Source organism: Pollicipes pollicipes, unplaced genomic scaffold, assembly GCF_011947565.3.
Source record: "Pollicipes pollicipes isolate AB1234 unplaced genomic scaffold, Ppol_2.1 Scaffold_7261;HRSCAF=8764_pilon_pilon_pilon, whole genome shotgun sequence".
In the NCBI taxonomy this organism is placed as follows: Eukaryota; Metazoa; Arthropoda; class Thecostraca; order Pollicipedomorpha; family Pollicipedidae; genus Pollicipes; species Pollicipes pollicipes.
The window spans coordinates 60,046,932-60,057,749 of record NW_023597054.1 but is presented as its reverse complement, the minus strand read 5'-3'; positions in this window follow the sequence as shown (position 1 = coordinate 60,057,749).

Here is a 10,818-nt window from a genome sequence, read left to right as displayed (position 1 = left end):
AATTTGACCCCTCCGAGATCTCAGAAACTGAGAGAGCTGGGGACACTAAATTCACAGGGTGTGCCGGCCTATACATGAACTCGCTTACGTCGAAATTGGAGGTTTCTAAGTCATGATCTTTGGGTCAAATAGAGTCAAACAAAGTTAAAGTCCTGATTGGTGTTTACACATGCTCATGCCACCACTGCGAACTTAAATACCCGTCCTAAGCAAAAGGTCACTGGTACTCATTTAAGATCGGTGATCTTGTTTGACCTTTCAAAGGTCATGGTGACCAAAATCACACAAGAGTGCTTTGATTTTTGCATTCGAATAAGCGTCAAGAACAACGCTAGACAGTATCTTCCTTAAAACGAAATGTTCGCTTGTGTTGTTTAAGGACGGTGACCTATTCTACTCCGTTCGTGGATGATGCATAATGCGGTTTCTGTTGTCAATATATTCAAAATAAGAAGTTACCCAATACGGCAAGCTCTAGAGTGAAAAACAGGTTATTTTTTACCTTGGTCTGACCTTTACGCCTGACCCAAGGTCAACGGATTTTGTTAATTTAATTGTTGGGTTGCTTAAGAGAATACCTCAGAGATGTGACCCCGTCTAACACTCCGTTGTTGCATCAGATTGAGCGATTTCCTAGAGATTGCCTGCCCAATGCATGGCCTGACTGACCTTACGTAGGTCAGTGACCTTACAAGGTACACATACATTTGTGACATCAAATGATACGCTATTAAATTGTTTACTGCTGTGCAAAATTGTGCGCGGCTACGCTACGCTGTACGGAAATAATTCCGGACAACCTTTGGGGTGTGAGGGAGAGGGTCAAACAAACTCCCACCCGAGCGCGTGTTCAGTTCTTTAAGCCTTAATACGATCCTCTCCGTGCCCGGCAGCAACAATTTATTCGTCTTAGTTCTTGCAGTGCTCCAGGTTGACCAAAGCGACCCCCGCCAGATTCCATTCGCCTTTGACCATTGTCGTCATCGGGGCTTTACGACGCTGCTACTCAGCTGCTGAGACTGTATGACATCGCCTGCATCTCACCCTGGCGGGAAGGACGGGCACCGCTGGAAATCCAACCCTGTACCTCTGGTTTCCCAAGCGTGCAGTGGCGTTAACGCACGCGCGTAAACCACTATCGGCACCCGCCCTTTGGCTATCGTGACATCGGCATTCACCGTTTGGCATGACATGCGGGTGACACTGGCCTTCGTGTCAGCTGACACGCCGACCAACACACCGACGACTTGTGAACGACAGCGGGTCTGTGGTCTGAGCCCAGAAACAGGACAAACTCTCCTCGTGGAGCCCCACGCAGGCCACCACGCTCCGGCCTTGGACCAGCAGCTTGTCATTCTCTTGAATGTTGACGGTGCCTCACCCGCCGCCGGGCTGGAGAACTGCGGGCAGTCCGACGATTTCCGCCGGTGCCTCCGTGAGTTTCCACATCACCGCCTCTCTCAGAACTCGGGCACCGGCCGGCTTCTCGCCGACGAAGGCTCGCCTCCCCGTCGCCCGTGCTAGCTGCGTGCTCGGCCGTCGCAGTCACCGTCGCGGTGCTGTCCAACTCCGGCGTCGCTGTCGCTGGCTCTTAACGGCTTTTGGCGGCTGTGATAAACCGGCATCAGCAACCGTGGTGAGCAACTGTCGGCGTAGTAACAGTGAACCGTGGTGAGCTGTCGCTGGGTAGCAATGATGAGCTGAGAGTCGACAGGTTTGATGTGCCGATAGCTCTGAGTTAACGACTAAAGAGATACTATCGACGTCCGTCATTAGCTTTCGATCGGCATCTACAATACGCTGGCGGTCGGTGATGATGATGAATTTGCGGTCGGTAGTTGTGCTGAGCAGCTCAGCCTGACAGCTGATCGCTTGTGACCAACGCTGCCAGGTCGCCTATCCACTACATTGTAATTTTAGTCGGGAACTCGAACAAATATGTCAGCGCTTCTGATTACTGTCTGAAGTCGGGCCGAACAAACCGTCAGAAAATGAAGAGCCGCTTTTCTGTGGCTTATGTGATACGTTCATTGCGGTCAGTTATTTGATGCCTGGCTCCTCCATTTCATTGCTTCTAAATGCAAGCAACAATGGACCCTCGGTTGCTGTGAACCTCTGGACCCTCTGGTCTTCTTGGAGTCAAATAAAGTGCCTCGGAATGACACTGATATCTAAATATAAATCAGCCTACACTGAAAAGCTGAATCAAGAACAAATAACCCTTAGGATCACAAGCAATTAATGCTTTCTGACCGAGCTAAATCCGGCACTTCCAGCACATCCATCGATAGTTGTTGGGATTGATAGAAAATTGAAACCATGCCTGTCTGCAATGAAATGCTACATCATCCCATGGCTACACCGCACACAGAAATAACCGAAAGGCTGGAAAAGCTCGTCTTTGAGCACATAACCGATCAGCTGAATCATTTCCACATTTCAGACTTTATGATATCATAGGTTTTGTCAAAAAATGCGTGCAAATGACTAATTGATGATACGGGCCAGGCACATGATTTCTAGCTCATTGAATGCTACCTTGATCTAGTTATAGCGTCGAATCTCTTCTAAGACCTAGGATCAGAATGATGATCTATTTCTTGATATTTCCGTACATCAATTGGACCAGCGTTCTAGCGTAGCATGAGGTGCTCCGGCGTGAAACAGAAGCATTCTACACGAGCAAAACTTTGAATGAAGTCTGAGGAGCCTTCGCCAGCTTTCAGCGTTCAGTACACCAATCTGTTATTCTCTTGAAGCACAAAATCACCCAAAGCTTTTTCCCAAAATGGTTTTGTAGATGTTCATGATCCTCGTGTCATGCTCGTAACCAGCTTCAAGGTCTGATTTGTTCTAGACTTTGCCCACAGGAGTTTTTGTCTCAAATATTTTCCCTCACCCAGCTTTCACGAAAACCATGCCTTTTCCGTTTTAAAGATCATCTTTCAAGGTCAAGATAAAGGTCAAGTTAGTCCGAGGTGAGATAACTCCGTCAAGGTAGTCTCAGTTCTCAAGGTCATCATTTACGGTCAGATGACGGAACTTCATATCGATCAAAATTATAAGATCTGGCCTGGCAGTTCACCAGACCATTCAACCGACAAAACGTAGTTAATTTCTCGCGTCAATCTCCGTCAAAGCAATGTGAACACTCAATGTCTAAATCAAGGTCAAATGACGTAATTCTCAGCAACCGTAACTATAAGACACAACCCAGTACTTACGGCGTCAGAAGAGATTCGCCAACCACACTAGCTAACGCTAGGTAACCTGAACTGGGGTTATCCCTCAATATCAAAATAAATATCAAATGTCGTTCAACGTCATGTTGACCAACTTATAAGACACAAAGAAAAATTTAAAGCGTCAAGAGTGGTTTACCGCCCGGAATAACCACCTCCAGGGCATTCCGATCTGAAATTATACTTCAAGGTCAAAATCAATGCCAAATGACAAGAGACATCATGTGTACCAGAACCATAATGTCTAGTCAGGAGTTCCAAGTATCAAAACGCAGTCCGTCGCCCGGGCTAACCTACACCAAGATCACAAGAACTTTCAAGTCACTATTCAAGGTGAAAGTCAGGTACAAGTGACAGGGAAATCAATATCGGCAAAAACCAATAGACCCGACCGGGTGTTTCGACTATCAAAGCGTGCTTTGTCTCCCCGATTAACGTTTATAAAAAGGTGAAGATGAATCTCAGCTTTCATACGCACTCTCCCAGAACTCTCTTGGTGAGTCTTCAAGTTTAAATGGTAAGGAATCTTTGCGCCTTATTAAGTAGGTATGGCGATGCACGTTATTCGACCGTATTTCTGACCTGAAAGAGCGACTTTGAGCATTTGGGTTGCCTTGGCGGAGCCTGGGTGACCACGTGGTAAGCACGTAAGCACTACGTGATAAGCACTACGTGGTACCCAAATTTACGTGGTAATTTTGGGTGACCAAAATCTGAACTACGTTTTGTTGCTTGAAACCTTTAGATCCCATAATCTTGGCCAGTATGTCGGTCACTGAATCTTTCATCTGATCTTGAAGCTTAACCTGGAAATTCAGGCTGTCTTCACAGATGCAGTGCGGGCGGCGAGCTATGTTTTCATGCTTAAAACGCCGCATTAGGTCTCGTAATGTAAGCCGATATTGCGCAACCCGTCATTTAACCCTGATGTTTGCACTGAAGGACCACATTGAGAACGAAACGGGCCTAATTTATGTCAGTAACTCCAGAGATTAGCTTATGCATGATGATTGGGTAAAATCTGAAGTTGACGTTGAATACCAATACGGATAGGATGATTGGCGGATCTTAGGGCGGGCTAAGCCACCTTTGCCGAATAGCCTTCCGTGCAACTTGTTTTGCGAATTTATGCCCTAATTACAATAAGAATTGCTTCCAATATTGTTTGCCTTTCTGGAAATGATATCTACCGAGCGGCTGAGACAGATCGTTACCGCCCGTTTCACCCAGTGCGGCCTTATCTCTCGGCCAGGGTTTGCAGCCGCCCTGACCGTCAGCCTACCTGCGGCACCGCAGCGCACTGCCGGCGCTTGGTCGCCGGCGGTCGGCGTGAGGCTGGGCGTGGCAGCCGGGGTCCGCGGTCACCGGGCGGCGTCTCTCCGCCGGCCGGCCGACGGCCCCGCCCCCGGTCAGACATTCCGTCGTCTTCCTGCACGGCGGCGGGACCTTTGTGGTCTCATGTCGTCCGCCGGCCGCCGCCGCCGTGGCTCTGCGAACGGCTGCAGGTCCGAACAGCGGTGGACGCGTCGGGTTCTGCTCGTGCCAGCGCGCCGTATTGGTAGTTGCCATGGCATCGCCGGCGAAGGTGGCGGTGAATTTTGGTCAGGTCGACTCGCGAGGGGGTTTTGGTTAGATCGTGCGGGTGGAGTAGTGTTGCACTCCTGGTTCATACTGCTGCTCTGTTAAACCAGATGCTTGAGTGCAAGCACGTTTTGCCCACATATTCAGCAGGCGTATGCGGACTTTTGCAGTCATTCAAGTACATATAAACAAAACTCACTCGCCATGCACCCAGCCACAATGGTCACCAGTGCCATGTATCCTGAATTACCGAAGTGCAGTGCCTTCAGTGCATCGGACAGTACGATTTCAGTGATCAGGGCTGCGTCGCGCTGTTCCCTCCAGCTACCGCCTCTGCCGGGGCATAACCAGCCGATCTCTACCGCTCATGCGGGTTCCAGGGGGACTCAGGTCCCGCCGCCCAGGCGTGTGAACCGCTCGGTAGAGCTCGGAACAGCCGGCTTCCGGCCCACAGATCCTCTCGTGCTCAACACCCGTGGAATGTAAAGGGGTGTTCTCCCGATATGGCCGCGAGGCGATCCCAAGGTCAGCCATTCTATACAGTGAATAGCGAAGCCCGAATGGGCTGATTGCGAACTGTTTGGTTGGGGTCGGGTTCCCGGAATAAATTTCGGTAGAATGCATTTTCTCGCCAGCCTTCTGAGCTTGGTGAGGGGGTAGCAAGGGTTTTATGCCGACCATTGATTGTCATGTTTTGGAAGCGTCACGTGAACTTTCGTTTGGCCCTTGCCGTGTTATATACATTATGTCATATGACTGGGCATGGTTTGGTGCGTATGGTGGACTTTCACGCCCTTAACTTTGATTTCGTAGAATACCTTTCTTTTTCCGTACAATACAAAGCTTTTGCATGGATATATTTCTGAGAGGCATGCTGAACTTACAGAGCATGCTCAATCGCCTTGACTTTTTAGGCGAGCTGTCGGTGCGGCATTACGGTGACGCTGCCGGCTGTTGTAATAGAAAAGCGGCACATCGGCGCTTCACTGAACCCCTTTGGATACCCGTCGTTGACTGGAGTCACGGCATCAGTGCTGCGGCAAAAGCCCTACCGGTAGGACTGCTACGGCATTAGTTACACGTTGCATCACTTCCGCTGTAAAAACTTTACTTCCAAGCGATATTACTTGCACTGCGAAGACTCATAGACGGCTTGAGTGCTACATAAAAAATGTATATTTCAAAAACCTATTTTTTGTTACATGCGCTTTAAAAACTGATAGTCTTTACTTATACGCAGCACTACTTCTTGTACAAAAAACTTACTCACGAAATGAGTGTTATGCGTTCATGTCGGTATACACGACACAACTTACGCTGTAAAATATGTACCCGTCATTACCTCGATATAGCAAACACCTCCACATTGAGACCAATCTTGAGAGGTCAAGACCTTTCGGCGGACGCTAATTTACCACTTGGAAGCTTCCGATGCCCAACAATTCGACATTAGTCGATAAATAGTCGGTGAAATGGAGCTCTCCTCGTGTGACCTTGAGTTTGATCATGAAGATAGGCATTGAGAAGTTATGATCTCTTGACAGACGCTAGTTCATGCATTAAAGAAGACCACGGTGCTCAGAAATCTTAAATCATCTTGGGATGTCTGGGTGCAAAGGGGCTCCCCGTTAATTAACCTTAAATTTGTTTCTTAACGTTGAGCTTAAGAGGTCAGTAATTTACTAAGGACGTTTATGCGCCAAATGAAATTCTGATGCCTGAACCTTTGAAATTAACCGGGAAATTTTAGGTGGACTTAAGTTTTTCTCTGTTCAGTATTGAATTCTACCCTTTGAACTTACCATCTGAAATAGTTTCATTTAAATCGGATTGCATCGCTAAGAAACCGCCAAATGATTCGCAAGGTTGCCCTGGAGTCTTAGCGGCCACACCTTTTCAGCGCACCCAATTTTGCGCTAACGAAGAATTTGAAGCCAGAAAATCCGAAATCGGCCGGAAACCTTTGAGTGAAATCGAGTTCCTGGTCATCTGTTCATTAGACTTGACCTAAAAGTGATCACTGCTTGAAAAACATTTCTTTTCGCGGTAAAAATATGTCTGCTGCTGAAAAATCTGAAATCGATCGTAAATTTTTGGTGAACTTGAGCTTCCCGTCACATGGTCTTCCATGTGGCCATGAAGGTTGACCTTGACTTGCCAATACCTTTGGACGGTCACTATTTACTTGCGCTGAAGACTATTAAAATTCTAAAATATCTCATCTCTGCTGGCAACGTGTGGGCGCTATTGAGTTCGCCTCCACATGAACCTCTTTTGACCTTGCAAGCCAAGTGGTACGTAGAAACCGATAGCTTCGGTGTTCTCCCACCAAAAGTGACCGTCTTCGGCGTTTTCGTCGAAATCAGCGCTTGTCACTTGGGATTCGCCAGATGGATCACCAAATACGCCTGTATGTTAGTCAACGTAGCTAATTCAAGAACACACAAATTAAATACAATGTAGCGTGGTTTCTGGGCTCTCGTCCCGTGCGGCGGTGGGCCCCATAGTCCGACAAGGCACCGACGGTGGCCGCAAGGATAGTTCAATGCTTGCCTGCACGGCTGAGTGTGACAAAGGCGCACGAGGTGATAACAGTTAATCGCTAATCGCTTATTCTTCTGTCAACGACATCAGTCTTCCCTGTTGCGGTTACCACATAAATGAACCAAATGCCCCATATACTGTGCAATACAGGGGAAAGCTGCTAAGCCGTGGGGCTCAAACTAATATGTGACGAGCGTCGGTACAGCTAGCTGAGACATAAGCCATCGCCATGTACCAGCGCCTAACGTCATACCAGATGTGTAATACCCTTCTCTTTGGTCTTTGCATAACAAGGTAGAACTTCCTGCCTTCTCATGTCCAGCACGTTCGCGTGCGAAAAGCACTTACTAATGGTGCAGAGTTCGTGCTCTTGACACCTGCCGGCCTCACGCAACAAGTCTGGCACTTAATTTGCCCGATCCCACCCCGGTGCAAATTGACCTTGGCGGTTCCTTCTTCCCACCGTAAGTGCTCGCTGATAAAAGGGTGCGTCTCACGCTGATCGGATCCGCGAAGTTCGCGCCTCGAGGTACGCCACGTGACAGGGCAGAGGGACGGAGAAGAGGGAAAGAGGCATTATGCACAGCGGAAGCAATGAACGGAGGGGGAGGGGAGAGAGAGAAAGGAAAGCGATAAAAGAGGAAGAGGGATATGACAAAAAAGGAAAGGGACGGAAGGCTGAGAGTGACACGGAAAGTGAGACAGCGAAACAGTGAGAAAGAGAAAGAGGAAGAGAAAAAGAAAGAGAGAGAGAGAGAGAGAGAGAGAGAGAGAGAGAGAGAGAGAGAGAGAGAGAGAGAGAGAGAGAGAGAGAGAGAGACCCGTGGTAAAAACATCAATGTTTGCATGCTTGTTGCGAAAACGGTTAAATTTGATGGAAATGTCAGCTAAATGGATCACAGTGCGCTTCTGGCTTTGTATCGCGCTTGTCCCATTGGGATGCGCTCATCCGAATGACGCTCCGCTGATGGGTCTGAACCGCCGGCTAGCCGATTTGGTCCTTGACGGTGGCCTTTCGTGGATCGGGGTCAAGGTTCAGGCCCAGCCAGGACTGGGCTCGAACCGTGCGCCGTAGACGTAATGGCAGGCGGGGAGGACCATCTGCTGACTGGTGTGAAGGTCAGCCAGCGCCTCGCATCGGGATGGAAGGGTTCGGCCCGCCCTGAAACACCGAAGCAAAATGTATCACGACGCAGGTAAAACAGGCAGTCCTAATCTTCAGTGTCGAACTTACGACCAGCTAGTTTTATTCCACTGCGATTTCAATTGATCCGCGAGACAGTGTACACTGGCAGAATCCAACAAGCAATAACATTTTATCTTTAGCAATAAACGCTGTGAGGAAGTCAGCAAAGGGAATGGGATGGTTCTATGGATCACATGGTGGAAAAACATTGTCGGGGTCTTGGAAAAACTGCATTTCGTTTCGAATCTATCAAAATTTGTACCACAGTAAAGCAGAACTTATTCCCATTCCAATGATGAGTCGTAAAAACGCGTGCATGCACGAAAGCAGTGTGGTGTCACCACAAGCAGTCCATGGCTGCACGATGTCGCCACAAGCAGTCCATGGCTGTGCGATGTCACCACAAGCAGTCCATGGCTGTATGATGTCACCAGAAGCAGTTTATGGCTGAGTGATGTCACCACAAGCAGTCCATGACTGGGCAATGGCACCACAAGCAGTCCATGGCTGAGTAATATCACCACAAGCAGTCCATGATTGAGTAGTGTCACCACAAGCAGTCCATGATTGAGTAATGTCACCAAGAGCAGTTCATGCCTGCGTGATGTCACTACAAGCAGTCCATGATTGAGTAACGTTACCACGAGCAGTTCATGGCTGAGTGATGTCACCACGAGCAGTTCATGGCTGCGTGATGTCACCACACGCAGTTTATGGCTGAGTGATGTCACCACAAGCAGTCCATGGCTGAGCGATGGCACCACAAGCAGTCCATGGCTGAGCGATGGCACCACAAGCAGTCCATGGCTGCGTGATGTCACCACAAGCAGCTCATGGCTGGGTGATGTCACCACAAGCTGTTCATGGCTGAGTGATGTCACCACAAGCAGTTCATGATTGAGTAATGCCACCATGGGCAGTTCATGGCTGCGTGATGTCACCACAAGTAGTTCATGGCTGAGTGGAGTCTAGTGCTGTTTTGCGGCGGTAATACGTTGTGGTGCTTTTTTACCACCAGAACTTTCTTTGAGTCCTGGTGGTAAAAGAAAAAACCACATGCCCCAGTAAGGATTTGCTTGCTGGAGACGCACGTCATGTGGTTTGAATAATGCACATACGATGCTCATGTAGATCATTGAGTCACTCCGAACAGCAAGGGGCTTCATTCTCATGACCTGTTGCAGCGGTAATTCCTGGGCTAGCCTCTTTGTTTTTACTTACATGCGCTCGGCTGATTCCAAATTGCTCTGCTGTGACAGCCCACACCATTTTTGTAAGCTCGCCCGACGTTCCGTTCCTCAGCTGTAGAAGCCTCACCTGCAGGGACCCCTCAGGTGGTCATGAGAGTTCTCCCGCTGTGATGGCGATGCCTGCAGGGACCCCTCAGTGGGTCATGAGAGTTCTACCGCTATGACAGTGACACCTCCAGGGACCCGTCATGGGGTCATGAAAGTTCTCCCGCTGTGACGGTGACACCTGCAGGGACCCCTCACTTGGCCGTGAGGTCCCCCTGCTGTGACGGCAATACTTGCAGGTGCCCCTCAGTTGGTCATGAGGGTTCTCCCGCTGTAACAGTGACACCTCCAGGAACCCGTCATGCGGTCATAGGGGTTCTCCCGCTGTGACGATGATACCTGCAGAAACCCCTCACTTAGTCATGAGAATTCTCCCGCCGTGGCAGCTAACGCTGCAGGGTCCCTCAGTTGGTCATGAGGGTTCTCCCGCTGTAACAGTGACACCTCCAGGGACCCGTCATGTGGTCATAAGGGTTCTCCCGCTGTGACGATGATACCTGCAGGGACCCCTCACTTAGTCATGAGAATTCTCCCGCCGTGGCAGCTAACGCTGCAGGGTCCCTCAGTTGGTCATGAGGGTTCTCCCGCTGTGACGGCGATACCTGCAGGTGCCCCTCAGTTGGTCGTGAGGGTTCTCCCGCTGTGACGGCGATACCTGCAGGTGCCCCTCAGTTGGTTGTGAGGGTTCTCCCGCTGTGACGGCGATACCTGCAGGTGCCCCTCAGTTGGTCGTGAGGGTTCTCCCGCTGTGACGGCGATACCTGCAGGTGCCCCTCAGTTGGTCATGAGGGTTCGCCCATCGTGACAGCCAACGCTGCAGCGTCCCTCAGTTGGTCATGAGAGTTCTCCCGCCATTACAGCCCCCCCCCCCCTGACTGAGCTGCTCGGTGGGTCATGGCCCCTGCGCGGCATCGTCACACTCCTGAGCGGCGTCACGTGGCGACACCAGCCGTGCGGGCCCCGCTCCGTC